Source organism: Nannobrachium achirus, assembly GCF_963921795.1.
Source record: "Nannobrachium achirus genome assembly, chromosome: 14".
Lineage (NCBI taxonomy): Eukaryota > Metazoa > Chordata > Actinopteri > Myctophiformes > Myctophidae > Nannobrachium > Nannobrachium achirus.
In genome coordinates, this window is record NC_137821.1 from 11,347,733 (window position 1) to 11,365,410 (window position 17,678).

Sequence of the window (17,678 nt, forward strand, 5' to 3'; positions counted from 1 at the left end):
TCTTTCAAAGTCGCCCCAAACTCGTTTCCCAACGGGTCTGTGGCCTTGAGCTAGATGCAGATTAGACTAAAATCAAATCTGTGCTTCTAGGGGTCCCTGGAACAAAAAAGTTTGCAATAGGGGTCCATCCGTGGAACAAAATATTTTGAGATGGGGGTCCACGGCCAAAAACACATTTTGGGGGTCCTTAACCACTGATAGGCACATTCTACAAATGTCTTCTGAATCATAACAATTTTCTGAAACAGTGTGGGCTCGCATGTAACACCATGTATTGGGCACAAAGATCTACCCTTTGGCTGCACCTCATTGGCTAAGGGCCCTGCCTTTGTACTGTCGAGAAGATGTGTCTGGCCCTGTTTAATACAGATGTTGTCCAAAAATCATGCAGATCGGTACACAGTAGGCCTATCTCTATAGCCATTAAACGAAACGGGTATTTCTTACATTGATGCTCCTACATATTATCATGCAAGCACCAGTTAAAGTTACTTTCCATCCCTCATATACTGTGTGCACAGTGCACACCCCATAACCCACACACTGCACATCATTTCGGAGCTCATATCTTTGAACGGGTAAGGGCTAGTATTATATACCAAATAGAATTATTTACCAAATAGAATTACAGGGAATGAATTAAGACCCCAAAGGGGGATCTAGAAACAGAGCCTACAGGTGGATGCTGGGGAGGCGGTGGGATTGCAAAAAATCAGCAGCAGTAGAGAGCAAGCAGAGCAGCAGCAGAGAGCAAGCAGGGCAACTGCACAGCCAGGAGAAAGCCAGAATGAAGAGGTAGGCAGAGGGATTTAAATACCCGCCCTGATCAGGTGAAGAGATCATGTGACTGATCACCTGATCAGGGAAGCACGCCCCCTGAGTTGTCTGCATGAACTAGCTACGCAAGCTGCGCCTCATGATGTAAACAAAGTGTCAGCCCGACAATGGCCAAAATGATTATTTTATCATTATTTTACACTTTGTGGTCATTTTCGAATTTTAGCATCCGTTTTTCAAGAAAAAGTTGACTATAGCTCCTTTAAATCTATTACTTTTTTATGACTAAAAAGATCTGCAAATACCGTCTAAATCAATGTTTCTCTAACCTTTCCATTGGCTGTCAATGATGACGTTGATGGAAATGCTTGTCCTTGATTGGGCTTCGGGCTTAACACGCTAGCTACATACCTACCTACTAACATACATACACAGCCCAATGTAGTACTTGCACGCTCTGCTGGAGCAAGTAATGTTCAGGTGGGTTGCAACTTTCAGGAGAGAACTCATATCCGTTCATGAAAATATATTTTAAAATTTCTGCTAAGCAGCAAGCTAAATATGCTTAGATGATTTTTATTTATATTAGGATAAATGTGCGCCATGTGAGACAGAAACGGAAGTGGGGAGGAGGCTTCACTTCCGCTTTAACCGGGTACTCATCATTCTTCTTACGTTACCCCAGACTGTATGACGGAAGCATTTGCAAGTCGCAGAGTCAACAGTCTGGCCACGCGAGACTGAGATGGAGAGGTGGAGGGGCCCGGTTACTGAGCAAACACTATAGCAATGGATATAATGAGACGGCACCCGGGAGCAGTATGGGTGTGCGCCCCAGCCTGTGTCTTCTGTGAGGAAGAGGCTCAACAAACCCACTGCTCCTGAATTAAATGTTTGGTACTGAGACTCTGGTGCTATACGCACAGGTCCTGGACCTGGTGAGAGCAGTTGACCTGGTGAGACATGGGAGGAGCCCGGCCAGGAGTCAACCCACAGAGCCTGGTCCTTCCACGTGCCAGATTGCCTCTCCAAATCTTGGCAGAGTAGTTCCAAAGCAGCGGGACTGCTCATGGGTAGCTATAGGGATGTCACCCCAGCTGGGTAACCTGAGACCCGACACCCCTATGACCTTGGGCTATATCAGGATACGTCCCAGGTACATCCACACATTGTTTTACATTTTCTTTATTCTTTTCTAGTGGTTAGCAAAAATATGTTTTGATTAAGCTACCTACAACAGGCTGCACCTCCATGAAGTTGAGCTGCAGAGAGCATTTAAATGGATTGACTCTCACAGGTCTACATTTGGAGTGCCAAAAAAGCGTCCTCAGATTGACCGGAGTTTGCAGCGTGCCTGATTCATAATGCAACTAGCTGGGCGCGTCTAAGTTCACAATGTGTCACAGTGCGATGCAACACTGATTATAATTGTGGGCTCGCTAAAAGCGAGCACACGTTTGTTATCTTCATTATTTATCTATCAGTCAAGTTCTCCTCGACAGTACATAGGCAGGGCCCTTAGCCAATGAGGTACAGCTTACCTTTGATGCTTTTGTGTGACACTGTAGTACAGTACCAGTAAGACTCCCTAATCGGGAGATAAGCGACCGTAGGTCTCGCTAGAAGAGGGCCATGTGAGAAATGAGGGGTGGGGTCTCCGCGTTGCCTTGGCGGACGAATACATAACCGGCCCCGGCTCTCCCGGACGCTCCTAGGCCGAGTTAGGGCATTTTATGTGAGCTGCAGTGGAGGGGGTCCCCCACTGGGGGCGCCACCACTTTTGCATCCGTTCTGGAGTACCGGGAGTGGGTGGTCCCCGGGAATTCCCCGTGAGCAGCCCCGTGGGGGTGGTCATTTGGTCATTTTTGCACATTTGGTATTTTTTTTACACCTGGGGGTCCCCCAGGGACCTGGGGGTCCCTGGAACTGCGGGGGTCCTTGGAGGTTGTAGTTTGGCAGGCAAGGAGTTTGTGTGGAACTTTTGGCATGGATGGGGCCAACGGTGGCCGAGATATGAGTAGGGGGAAAGTGTGACGTGTATGTGGTAATGTTTTTACACCTGGGGGTCCCTGGAACTCCGGGGGTCCTTGGAGGTTGTAGTTTGGCAGGCAAGGAGTTTGTGTGGAAATTTTGGCATGGATCGGGGCAACGGTTGTGGAGATAATATGAGCAGGGCAAAAGTGTGACTCACTGACTCACTGACTGACTGACTGACAGACAGCCCGTGGAGCTTTTGATAAATGCGACCTACGGTCGCAATAAAGTAGGGCATTCATTTATCTATCAGTCAAGTTCTTCTCGACAGTACAAAGGCAGGGCCCTTAGCCAATGAGGTGCAGCCAAAGGGTAGATCTTTGTGCCCAATACATGGTCTTACATGCGAGCCCACACTGTTTCGTAGAAACAGTATTTCTAGTTGATTATATAATTGTAACCATTGTATAGCAACATTGTAATAGTGTACAGATCCTGTATTCTCCTTGTCACCACAGTGAGGAGTAGTTGAACTGAACGCGCAGCAGGTACCTCATGCGGACCTGGGCGGGGTTGTAGACTATGTACTCGTTGTAGAGGAGGGAGTAACCGCCGTCCTTCCCGACACACGTCTTCACTCCGGGGCCCATGGGCACGGTCACGCCATCCACGGTGATGGAGTTCCGAGGATCGGGCGCGATCCGTCCCAGGCCTTTGGTGCTGTGCTTGCGTGCGGGAAGCCTGTGGGCCTCGTGGTCGGCGGCCAGAAGCTCATTGCAGTCTCCCAGGGCCACCTCGCTCAGCAGCAGCAGCCCGATGTTGTTGCGCTGGCTGGCGAAGCAGTAGTTGGCGCTCTTCGACGACATGTCAGCGAAGTAGATGCCCTTTCCGAACATGTATCCGGTGACGGGGGCCTCCGGCGGGGCCACGCGCAGCCCCTGGCTCAGGATCCCCACCCAGTTGGACATGCGAGAGCCGTGCCACAGCAGCGCCCTGTTGTGCGTCTGAGAGAGGAAGGTGGCGCTCTCCCCCTCCCTGCTCACCGAGAAGATGTCAAGGACGGTCATGGTGAAGCCGCTGTGCGTGGAGGCGTGAGTCGACTGGAGGTACTTCTCTATCACCCGGTACTCGTTGCTGGTGGGGTCAAGTGGCTGCAGCTGGCAGCGGAGGGACTGGTACTGCCTGTCGAGAGGATGCTCTGCGCTGTCCACGCCGGACTGGGCCATCTTCACCGCGATCTGGATGTCACTCAATGCCTCCAACAGGGAAATCTTCGCCTTCAGTTCTTCCCGCGTGCGGATCACCGGGGGTGTCTTCAAGCCGAAGTCGTGCGGGATCCGCGTGTAGAACTGGTTGCACGCCTCCAGCAGCTCCTGGCCGCTTCCGTTCTTCTCTATGCATTCCTCGATCTTCTTCAGGGCAGCGTAGCCCGCGCGGATCTGCTCCGAGGTCAGCTTGCCCAGAGGAGCTTTGCGGACATCAAACTTCATCTCCAGCACGCACTCCTCCATGGCCTTCAGGTCACCGATGAGCTCCAGCAGCTCACAAGTCTTTGTGTCAAGCCGGCAGGCCTTCTTCTTGGGCACGGTGTCCACCTGAGGGAGGTCCTCCTTATCGTTGCTGTTGTAGTCCATGAACACCATGTCATATTTCCCAGACACCTTTTCAAAGCTAGCCCTGTCAGCCCACCGATTCCTGGTCTTTTCAAAGAACTTTTTCTTGAAGACGTCTTTGGCTTTCTGCAGGTCTCCCCCGCAGGCCGTTAGGCTGCTCTGTCCAACTTTGCCCACTCTGCCCCATCTCATCCACACGCAGTAGGACCTCGAGCTGTCGTCCTCCAGAAGCTGACTCAGGTAGTATTTGTTGTTGTTGAACTGAAGAATTGTCTGGTTCAACATCACGTCGTAAACATCGTTGCCTTCACTGTAGACATGGGCCCTGCCGACTTTGGCTTTGCATTCAGGGTCCACTGGAGCCTTGCCTTTCATGAGCACCATCTTGACAACCTCTTTACCTTCCATTTCTTCTATGGGCAGCTCTTTAGCTTTCGTCTGAGCCTTTCCTGATACTCTCTTCTTCTTGGCGACTGGTTCGTCCGCTGCCTGTTCCTTTTTTATTTTAACTTGACTCCCATCTTCACCGGCTTGGTCACTTGAGTGTATTGTCTTCCTTTTGTGCTTGTTAACAGGGTTAATCTGGGACATCGTCTTCAGGTCGACCTTGTAGGCTGTGACAGAGCTCAGGTTTAGGGTGACAGAGTTTGTCCCAACAGTGACACCTGGTGGTTTATACAAATTACCTTAGACAAATGTAAAAATGAGAGTGTGTTGAAGGTGGGTAATTTCTACTTTCTTGTCAGCGTCACTGAAATGTTGAGCACCTTAGTTTGTAGTTGTTGTAGTAGAGTTACTTCCATTGACACAACTCTTATTTACTCAACGTCTCTGGTCTGTACTATGACATCAGGCATCTCCATATTTGGGCACATTTACACACACAATAACAAGTCAAATAAATGTCAAATAAATGGACATTAGGTTCTTGAGATATGGGGGACACACACGGATACATAGATTCCATGCATTTATAGACTGCGGGCACCAGGTGAAATCAAAATGGTTATATCAGAGAATGTTCTGTATTGTATATCTGAGAAACCTTCACCTCTCCCTCAACTAAACTAACCAGGAAGATTGCGGTGTTTATAATGGGACATGGGGAGGAACAGGCCAGGTCATCACGTCATACTGCCCAGCCAACAATGAGCCCAATGCCAGAGTACGCCAGGCGACATTAGCAGACTATGAAGAAACTATAATGTAGGGAAGCCTGGAAAGTGAGGTCATGAGATATTCCAGGGCCCAAAATAGGGGAGATTGTGATTGGCCAGGAGGAAGATCAAAGTTCTTGGAAGCTTGGTCTCCCTGGAAATGGGCAAGATATATGTAGAGGGAGTGGGAGAGGTTCGGGAATATGTTGATTTATGCTGTTTGCTTGTCCAGAATGATTGGTGGGCCCACCCTCCCCTCAGAAAGGCCAGGCCATGCCCTCGTTGTACAGTTGAAGGAACCCAGTGGGTTCAGTCAGGTCACCCCTAGGGATGGAGCTTGTTAATTAATATTGATAATGAGCACCTTATCGATCCTGCTTATTGAGCCAAAAATAAAATGTCGGCCTTCGTTCCATTTTGGGGGCTGGGCGGCCAACAAAGTAAATCATCACTGTCGGGCAGAAACCTCGTATCTCCAAGTTTCAAATGTGTTCATTTTTTCCCAAAGCAAAGCCCTGCTTCATCATACAAGGCCGTCGCACAAAAGTAGTGAAAACAGCAGTGCTTGTAGATCGGCTGTGAATATGGCTAATGGCAAATGATCAGTGTGTGGATTTGGTGTCCTCTGGCGTGAACTCAGAAGCATTACCTTATACACCTCCAGACTATGTCGATTAGCCCTATTCACGGCCCGCCCACTCAGCAACTTCCTGGAGCTGAAGTCACGTTTTGAAGGGTAAAACCCTGCTAAAAGCCCATAGAGTTAACACAGAAATCGCAAATTTAATGCGATTTCCGAATAGTACAGTATAAAATACGGCTAGCATGATCAAGAACACAAGATAGTAAAAGGCACAAAGCATTATAATTTACTTTACCGTTCGAAATAATGATTTGTTGGCTTTAATTCCAGCGATTTCTGTTATTTTACCCTTCTCTAAACTGACGTCAGCACCAGGAAGTTGCTGAAAAATGTGCTGAGTGGGCGGGCCGTGAATAGGGCTAATTGGTTGGAACTTGATCGGGGGTGGTCTCCTGTCAGTTCATGACCGGAAACATATTTTCTGGTCTTGGACTTTCAAACTAACCAAAAATGTACGTCTAATTGTCTGGTGTTAACTTGATGGAATGTTTACATTACGTGTGTTAAGGAAGAAACGTTTTTCAATACATTTAGAAAATAACTTTTTTATATGAGAAGCCCATATATTTGAATATTAAAATAACATACCAGTAATAGGCTTGTGTCAAATTAAATTAAGGATGATTGTTACATTTAAATTGAAATAGATTCACCATCTCCATAAATGGAAATGTATCTGTGTTTTTCTTCCTAAATACATGGCTTGGCAGAAATACTTGATACTTTGCCCACTTGATACATGGCTAATAGTCAATATAATGTATTATAGAAATGAAGGCAATACTGTTAGCTAGCTACCTGTCTGAGATCAGAACTGAAAGTATGGCCAGGACATGAGATGAATAGCAGGCAGAACGCCACTTCTTTATTTTCTGCATTTTTAGTCTGGTACTCAGCCACGGCACTCTGCCAGTGATTATATGATTATGACAACTGTATTTAATTGAAATGTTCGATATTTAGAATAGCATAATAAATTAATGAAATTGCAGTTGTACAACAATCCCGGATTCGAACCCGTTCCCACATGGAGAAAGAAAACCACTGACCGAGTCGGTCAGTGGTTTTCTTTCTCTGTCTATGTCGGTCAGTGACCGACATAGACCACTATACCACAGGGAAGAGATCTCTTATTGAACTTATCTGAGACATACAAAAAAGGTGTGGCGTAGAATATAGATGGAGATAACTTTATTGATAGAACAATGTATACATGAACATAATGATTTACATTAGGCTATTTGCATTAAACATTTTAAATGCTGCAAGCCCAATTAATTGCTAATTATTATCTTTTTGGCTTGAGAACCCCCTTTCCCAGATTTTTTAATCCAAGTAGGCCTACCCCCTTTATCCAACAACGATATTTCCCTTATAAAACTGCTATTAAAACCATAACTAGTGGTATATGATGCTATGATAACCCCCCTTTTCAAGAATATAACAACACAAATAAGAAAGGCAGTGAGTTTAAAACGGTGCCTCACTTTGCCATAACACTTCAGTCCAGTTTTCATGTCAATAACTTACATTCAAACATCATTCATACACATCCCAGTTGATCGGTATAATTTGGGTTAGCAACTATCAGGCTCACAACACGTTTCTCCAAGTCCAAGTGTCATCATTAAACATAACAGTAAATGTGTTTCTCCTCCTAATTAAATTGTAGTTAATGATTTAACTATGAATAATATCAGAATGTATACTTCTATTTTTTCTTTTTTGGGGGAATTTTCTCAAGTACCCCCTGCAGTACCTCTGCGTACCCCTAGGGATACACGTACCCCCATTTGAGAAACACTGATTTAAGTGGTTATAACACCATTAGACAAACATTTTACAGGACACATGTTTGGGTTTTCTGTGGAAACCTAACATCCAAATGTTTAAGCAGGTGGTTGGATCTCAGGATACAGTATGGATGAAATTATTGTCAAAAAGCAATACAAAATGATGGTGAGATTTCAGCTGACTTCCAAATAAATTTTGAGGTAAGGAATTCAGATCGAATATCCAAAAAATCATTTGAGACATTTTTGAATCAATACAGTACAACAGAACTACGAGATGTTGTTACCTAGCCTGGGATCGCTTCCAATTTCGGGCTTATGAACCGGTCGGGACCGGATGACATCCTACGTTATTTTTATATTTACGTCAAAACGAACTACACTTTGGCCGGATCTACCAAACCGGAATCAGTTTTAACCCGGTTAGCGCATGCGCAAGTAGTTATCGCATGCGCAAGTAGTTTTGTTTTGGGTTAAAACTGATTCGGGATTGGTAGTTCCGGCCAAAGTGTAGTCCGTTTTGACTACGTACTATGTCATCCGGTCTAGACCGGATCGAACAACCTGTTTGGTAAACAAATACCAGGCTTTCCCCCAGAAAGCCTGGTGACGCGAGGTTAGTTATTACCAGATAGTCAGCAAACTAGCATTTCACATCAAAGTAACTGTAACAGAACATTTTTTCACAATGCATAATTTCTATGAGGTGTCCAGAACAACATACTAAAAGTCCTAAGGAATCCTATAGTTTCTGAAATATGTTTAATTGGCATCATCCAACATATCCATTAATTATTGTCAAAAAGACATATCAATTCATGGTGAGTTAAATTTCAATTCCTGAGATTTCAACTGACTTCCACATACAGGTGTTTGTTCACCTTAGACAGATAACTGGTGTTGTGTTTAATGTTGTGTTTAGAAAGAACAGGCAGACTGAAACATAATTTTTCTGGGGCAGCCCAGGGGGCCCATTCTGCCTCGGGCTCCATGCAATTCACCCTTTGTCAGCCTTCTAATTTGTCCTTGACTGACCAACCAGCAGGCTCCATCTTTTTTTTCTTTTTTTTGTGAATTAGCTAAATCTCAAAAAAATATTTTTTGGGGAAATAAAAACATGCCCAGTCACTATACTGCACCTGAGAGGCTCCTTTTTTACTGAAACCAAGTTTAAAATGAGAATTGAATACACAAAACGACAATAAGAGGCAACTGAATTTCAATGGTTGTGAATGGAGATAAAGGACTTTTGTCCCACCAAGACACAGCAACCAATGGGCGCGAAGAGGGGCTGGACAACGGGCGGGACTTGACAAAGGGTGAATTGTGTGGTCTGCGTAGTGCTCTTAACAGCCTCAGGGAACAGCACAGTGGGCATCCGAGAGAAAGACAGCCGCTCTCTCAATTTATCACACTCCCAGGGGGCATTTTCCCTACCATAAATGGTTTGCCACCAGAAATAATATCTATGACCCAGTAGGATCACAACCTAAATGGACAACCCGGTTAACTTGCTGCTGGAAATCCAATGTGGCTGCCTCAATATGGGCCCTATCAGAAAATAGCTTCGGCAATAACTTTTGAACCAGATGGGCTAGATTGCTGTCTATTTCTTTAATCTTACATATTTATTTTGCATATTTCCAAGATGGAAGCCACACGAGAATGAGTTTTACTATGACTTTTACAGTGAAAGCTGACTGTTATGAGAAAAAAGATGGAATGTCTACCTTCCACTCCTTACAGTGTTTGGTAACATCTTCTCACGTGTCAGTTCAGTTTCAGTCCCACAGGTGAACTTGGTTCACTGTGACAACCTCTGTGAACAGCTACAACACTGACTGAGTAGTTTCCACCACAGTGTAGATCAGTGAAAGAGCAGGAGCGTGCAGTGCTTGAGCTACAGGTGTGGTTGTGACCATCGTGTGCTGTTGCTGTTGCTATGTATGTTTTTGCTATTGAAACAGGGGACCAGGACACTGTGTTATTCCCACATTCTGTAGAAACATGAAGAATATTGGGGGGGCAGGGACCTGGAGAGATGGAGAAGGGGAGAGAAACAAACATTATTCTTTTTCAAGCTTTGCTTCAAATGATTAAATGAAACATACAATGAGCAAATCTGCACAATATGAAGAAGCCATGTACTGTGTGACAAGCGCTTGTTGAATATTGTTATGGCGATAAGATAAAACAAAACAATCACTTATTTTAATTATACAATATCGAGGTGTCTCATGGTACACACTGCTCTTTAAGAGGTTAACATCATAAAAGTTCTGGTTCAGTCTTGCACCATGTCAATGTGACACTGTGTTAAAGAGTCCATTTGGAGGATGCAGGGCTGAGGGTTTTGGATGCGATAGGGCTTTGGTTGTAGGGTGGTGGGTAGGTGAGGGATATGGGAAGGTTGTTTTGTATAAAAATCAATAACTTTAATGAAGTTATGGGAAGAATCAGACATAGCTTCATCTGTCACATGCAGGAGAGGAATTTCATGGAGGCCCTGAAGGCCATGGCCGCCGTTGCCCCTCAGTTTGGCTTTGCGCCCCTCAAACCAATGGCATGACTTGAGGCCACAGTGGCCTTAATGCCCCAGCTGACTGTACCACTTTCTCCTCTGTCTCTTTTGTCAGTAGACACCGGTGTCTCATTCTTGTCATGTATAGACGCCAGTGTTTTTTTGTTGAGATTCTTAAATATTAACTCCGAGTCCCCATATTTAAACCAATCCAGTGGCTTTGGTTGGTGCAGGGCTGAGCATGGATCAGATTGTAAATGCAATCATGTATCTGTTTCACTGCAGATTAGGTTATTATCATCCCTAACCCTTAAATTCAATGGACTAAAATCTTGTTTTATTTGATGGTCTTCCTGCACGGGCATTTGGCCTTTGTGCCCTAGAATAATGGACAACACCAAAGGCCAAGTGGCCTTGCCCCTAACATGACGAAATTCCAGGCCTGGTCACATGTTTACATTGGTAAACAATCCGCAGGTTCAATATCTGTTCTTCTTCTCTGCGTGATTTTAGGACAACATCTGTAGGAGCAGTGTCCAAAAAATCTGTTTAGCAAAAAATGGCCTGATGGTGGCGCTAGCTTCCATTGCCTGAATATTCATTCATTCATTCATTCATTCATTCCAGCCATCATTTGAATCCATTCGTTCTAGAGCATACATGGGCAACTGGCGGCCCGGGGGCCACATGCGGCCCCCTCCTTCACTGAATGCGGCCCACAGGCTGATATCAGAATAGTGATATATTATCGATTTCAGCTGTTACAATTCCAAACGTGCAAACATGACCTGCTTTAATTACTTCAGTCTGTATTAGTAGCTTAATGACAAGTATTAAAATAGTCTTTTTTTATGTCGAATGTATTCATATTTAAGTTCATAAAGTTAACATAAGTATATGTAACTAAATGCATTTGAAATGAAAATGTTACTTTTTCAGATTCCAATTCAAATAGCAAAACGTTTTTAAGGATTCCAATTAAAAAATTGCAAAAATAGCAGATCTAAAAGCTCAAAAAGTGTTTTGAGCGTGTTTTGAGCTTGTAGATCGGCTATTTTTGCTACTTTTGTAGAACATGAATGTCGAAAGTAAAACAAGTTAAAATACGAGATAACCGCCCGATAGTATTATGCAATGTGTCCCTCTGGAGTGAAAGTGGAAATATGGTGGCCCTATCAATCATCAAAGTTGCCCACCCCTGTTCTAGAGAGCATGCTTAGACCCAAAATGACACAACAGCATTACAGAGTCTTTGATTTGGGTGTGTATACAAAATTATGTTCTCCATGTATTACCTGATTTGAGCCTCAGGGTCTTACTCAGGGGACTGGAACAGCTTTCATTAACCCATTTAGGCCTGAACACATTATGACGCAATATTTTATGCTTAAATAAAAAAAATAGCAGATATACAAGCTCACAGCGCGGCACCGAGTGCCGTGCTGCAAGCTTGTAGATCTGCTATTTTTAAAAAATCTTGAAAATTAGAATTTTGACCCGTTTCTATAAGTGTCTTTTGAATCCTTCTAAGAGATTTGGAAAAAACCTATGTTTCTATGTCAGCAATCTGGCCAACCATCGTCAAAGAAAAGGTCCTTTTCACTTAACTGGAGCTCAGTTAGTCTGTTCTTGAGAGACTACTATGTCAGTGGTGCTCAAACCTTTTCATGTGAAGGACCCCCAAAATGATATGTATTTGGCCACGGACCCCCATTTCAAAATATCTAGTTCCAGGGACCCCCCAGAAGTAAAATCTGAGTTACAAACGTTCGCTTTGAAAATACATATATTCAAAGATTTGCACACATTTTCACGACTTTTTCAAAAATAGCAGATCTACAAGCTCACAGCGCGGCTTGTATATCTGCTATTTTTCACTGGTTAAAGCAGTCAATAATTCTAGGCCTAAATGGTAGCCCTCACGGCTACAGTGTAGTAGGAGCCACAGGTGATGTTAAGACTAAGAGTACAGCAAAGTTCAGAGGACCGGCAGGAGGCTGTATACAAGTAGCCTGGATGACTCCGGGCTAAAACATAGTACTGTGCTGCCCCCTTGCTGGAAGACCAGGACACAACAGCAGAGTTCCTGATACAGTCAGGACAAGATACCGAGATGTACCCAGGAACACATGGCACTACAAATAGAGGATGGATACAGAGTTAAACATTACACATCAACAAATATTATGTAGTAAAATGTAAATTCAAATAATTAGAATCTCCGAACTAGTAAAAGGCACACAGAGCAAATGTCATACAGTACATGTTACACTGTCTTTAATTAACATCTTCTCACCTGTTGTCAGTCCAAGGGGTGAACTTGGTTCACTGTGATAACCTCTGTAGACAGCTACAACACTGACTGAGTAGCTTTCACCACAGTGTAGATCAGTGAAAAAGCAGGAGTGTGAACAGCTTGAGTTACAGGTGTGGTTGTGTCCATCATGTGCTGTTGCCGTTACTATGTATGTTTCTGCTCCTGGAACAGGGGACCAGGACACTGTGCTAGCCCCACATTCTGTAGAAACATGAACATTACTGGGGGGACCTGGAGAGATGGAGGGAACAAGTGGAGAGAAACAAACATTATTATTTTTTTTATCATATTTTGCTTCAACTGATTAAATGAAACATACAATGAATGAGCACATCTTTGTCTGATTAAAGTAGTAATGAAAACACATCAAGCAATCTAAATTATGATTTTTATCATTATGTATTTATTTAATTCAAATTTCCGAATTGTTTTGTTCTGAGGGACACAAAATGGCACGTTTTCATAGAATGACCCCTTGATCCCATTGCCTGGAGGGATGATTGCTCTGCTTTGGGATGGTTCATTGTTAGACCAACTGACTGACCAATGCCGTAACTTCTATGCTTAACGACTGACTCAGTCAGTCAGTCAGTCAGTCAGTCAGTCAGTCAGTCAGTCAGTCAGTCAGCTACATTCGCATGTTTAGGGTTGGCCTGCTAGCCAGTTAGTCCAGCCAACAAATACTGTCTTTGTTTTCCTTAATATTCTCACCTTTGGGATAGCAGCCTGCTACTCCGTTGACCTCACGACATTCTTCTGTGGGGTCACAGGAATTATCCACACAGTCCAAGGTGTTGTTCCCTGCACAGCGACACAGTCTGGAGCAGCCGTCCCCAAAGATGATCTCTCCAGGCTGACACACATGAGACAGGGCACGAAGTCAGTCTTTAGTCAAATTAATACATGGAAATGATCTCTATCATCTAATGTAATCATTAAATCTTTTCTTTTCTCAGTTCCTGACACCTTGACTCAGATCCACTATGGATTACCTTTTACACCCAGTCATTACAGCCACATGGGTCCCATATTATTTTAAGGTGGGCTAAACGAATGTGGTAAATTTTAGGCGCCATTTACAATGGCAGCCAAATCCAGACTGATTCACTTCTGTGCCACATCCAGATTGAAATCCAATTTGTTTAAAATAAGCCTAAATACAAACAAGTCACAAGGAATCAGATTTTTACAAATGTGACTTCAGCCACATTCAGAGGTGGTTTCAAATCTGATTTCAGGAGATGCGTCTCAGTCTGAACGCAGTAACCTGATATAAACCAACTAGAGGTCTTTGCACACTGCTGCGTTTTTTTGGCCTTAATGTGACCTCATTTTTATCATAAGTCCTTAGATCTTTTTAATCTATCCATCCATCCATACATCCATACATCCATACATCCCTCCCTCCTCCACTGGTCTGTTGACTCACGGCAGAATGTTTGGTTCCTCCAGGCGGAGATGTTGACTCCACGGTCCTGGCACTCATTGACGTAGGCTTCAATGGCCTCACACAGGATCGACGAGGCCCCGTCCAGCTCACACAGGTCAAACACACAGTCCTTGAAATATTGCTGATAATCAAATGAATTCATATTAGGAAAAGAGTTCACAGAGTGTTTGAGAGCATATGCATCTCCATTCTGCAATGTGTTTCCATGTTTGCGTGTAATAGGCAGCACTCACATTGGGGTTAACCTTAGGGTGACAGACAGCAAAGGGTCCCTTATTGTCCAACAGCATGCCACAGTATCCAGGGCTCTTATACAGATCCTGTTCCTCATCCGTACACCCTTGGGTGCACCCTTGGGTGCACGAAGGATTACAGCTATGGAGATACAAGCAAGGAAATGGTGGTTGTTTGTGGATGAATGCATCTGTATCAATGCATGTGTTCATGCATGTTCATGATGATGGTGTAGGCACCGTTCATGTTAAAATGACTCACTTGGTGATGTTGGGGTCGGTCACCCAGCTGTGTCCGAACACATTGGGGTCACTGGTCAAGGTGCCGTCTGGCTTTCTCATGTCATCCATGGCATTGTCATTGTAGTCTCCACACAGACCACACAATGTGTCCTTGTAACTGCAGGTCACCAGGTGGAGGCAAAGGAAAGAGTTGAGAGGAATTAAGTCATGGGACACCTGTTCATTCACTGAACGAATCTTTATATTAGATCAGCCAAATGATTAAAAGAACAGGCTGTTATGAGTTTCACTCACTCTTTGATCACTTTGATGTCCATGTAATGGTTTCCATCGTAGCGGACGGTCACACCAAAGTCCATGGCTACAGTGTAGTGTCTCCCAGACTTGAACACAGAGACACCGCTGGCTGGAGTGACTGGCAGGTTGACATTGTTCCCATTCAGCTACGCAAAAGCAGCACAAGACAGACAAACATGGAAATTCATTATAAAGTTAAGCAACAGATGTATGTGTTTTAAAGCATTTTATCAGGACTCCAGGACCATTTTCTCTTCCAGAGATTTTTGAAATGCCGGCTGAGGGTGCTACACCTATCTCAACTGTACGGTGCCTCCTTTCAGGATGGAAATCTTCAGCGAGCCCAAGTTCAGCACGCCCACGTACACATGCACAGCCTTCACGTAGGAAATGGTGGGTATGTAGCAGTTTTCGTTGTCGGCATGGACCTCGAAGTGGGGCATGGAGGTGTGGTTGCAGGGTTTAGACATCACATAGCTGCAGTTGCCCATGAAGCTGTAATAGAGACGGTCAAAGGTGGTGTAGTGTGGGTCTGTGTGGGCTATGCAGGTGGATGTACCTGTATGAAAGATGTTGTAGGAAGGAAAATGTTACTGCCTGCAACCACATAGCAACTAACTTCTGAATATTATTACCAAACCTTTAAGTGTATCATGATTAAGCAACTGCATGGCATATTACTCTCTCAAAATGTAATCAGAAACTGTTATGTGTTATAGAGATTGTTTCCAGATACCGTAAACTGCCATTGTCCTTTCAGTAAAAACATTCTCAATCCCATAGCCTGGAGGGATGATTTCACTGCTAAAGGATGGTTCATTGTTAGACCAACTGACTGACCAATGCCATAACTTCAATGCTTAATGTCAGGTTAACGCCAGTCACATGTATATAGTTGGCCTGCCGGCCAGTCAGTCCAGCCAGCCAATGCTGCCTTCTTTTCCTTGATAATATCACCTGTGGGATAGCAGCCTGCTACTCCGTTGACCTCACGACACACTTCTGTGGGGTCACAAGAATTATCCACGCAGTCGAAGGTGTTGTTCTTTGTACAGCGACACAGTCTGGAGCAGCCGTCACCAAAGATGATCTCTCCAGGCTGAAACACATATGGCAGGGCACAATGTCAGGCTTTAGTCTAATTTATTTATGGAATTTATCGCTATCATCTAATGTAATCATTTCATCTCTCAGTTCATGGCACCTTGACTCAGATTATATATAGATCATTATTTACACACGGTCAGCACAGCCACGTGGGTCCCATATTGTTTCAAGGTGGGCTAAACTAATGTGGGGAATGTCAGCCGGATACATGTGACCTGGATTTGCCCAAGTAGACTTTCAATCGCCATTTATACTGGCAGCCAAATCCAGCCTGAATAACATCTGTGCTACATCCAGATTGGAATCCTTTTTTTTTTTTTAATAAGTAAATTTCTTCATCTCTGTGTCTGTGGTCGGACGAGTTGACTTGGGGGGCTGAATCCCCGCCTACTCAGATCACTGCAGGGTGGAGTGGGAGGAGCGGGCCGTCCGGGCTTGGGCGGGACGGCCTGCTCCTCCCACGGCCCGCCACGCCCCGTTCTGCACTCCGCAGTGAAGGATACTTGAGTCAAGGTGCCATGAACTGAGAGGAGATGAAATGAATCACATCTGTGCCACATCCAGATTGGAATCCAATTTGTTTAAATAACTCTAAATACAAACAAGTCACATGGAATTCAATTTGTAGAAATGCGACTTGAGCCACATTCAGAGTTTTTTTTTTTTTCAGATCTGATTCAAATCTGATTTCAGGAGATGCGTATCAGTCTGAACACAGTAACCTGACCTCACCACCCAAGTCTCAAATAAAACTGTCCAAAACGTCACTTGCACCATGACGCCTACCTCGTTACCACAGTAACCAAAGCAGATATGTCGACACAGGGCGGCTTTGGGTTGTTAAAATCAGTTTGAACACGCAGATCCGATATGGTCACTTGCAAATGCAGTGTGAATAGTCAGGTCAAAAGACCGGATTTGACTGCATTTTAAATGGGTTCTAAGTGGGTTCTACCCAATGGCTCAGTACCTGGTGCTGGAAAGGAAACCCTCTTCCAGGTTCTCTTTCAGGCTGCTGTTCCCATTAATGGCCCAGCAGATGTCGCCATTTCACCTCCTACCAGTTACAATAAAATATATCTCAATACAAGGGAATATGTTTTGTCAACATGTCCCAACAGACTGGTAAATTATACATTTCCATAGTACCCCACCAGCAGACCGGGAAATCTGTCTAAAAACATAAATTGCATGATGACACACTGACACCCACTACAGAGCATTGGATGGGCAAAGGGAGCGGAAGTACACATTTTACTTCACTCAACATCCTGCCCAATTTCAAAGAAGGGGGTATAATCTATTGAGTGTAAAACCATTCCTCCTTAGGTTGAGTAAACATTTCACACTCTCCTACCTAATAGTACTGTCCGTTGGTGTGTTTGCATCCACATTTGGTGGTCCTCACACACTTTTCAGCAATGAGGATATAGCTGCGGTCACACACACACGACTCCGCGCAGGGACCACCACAGCCCGTGGGGGCCTTCCCAGCACACGTGTCCTGACAGGGGTCTGCACACGGCTCATAGTGGCTGTTAGTGGGACAGTCC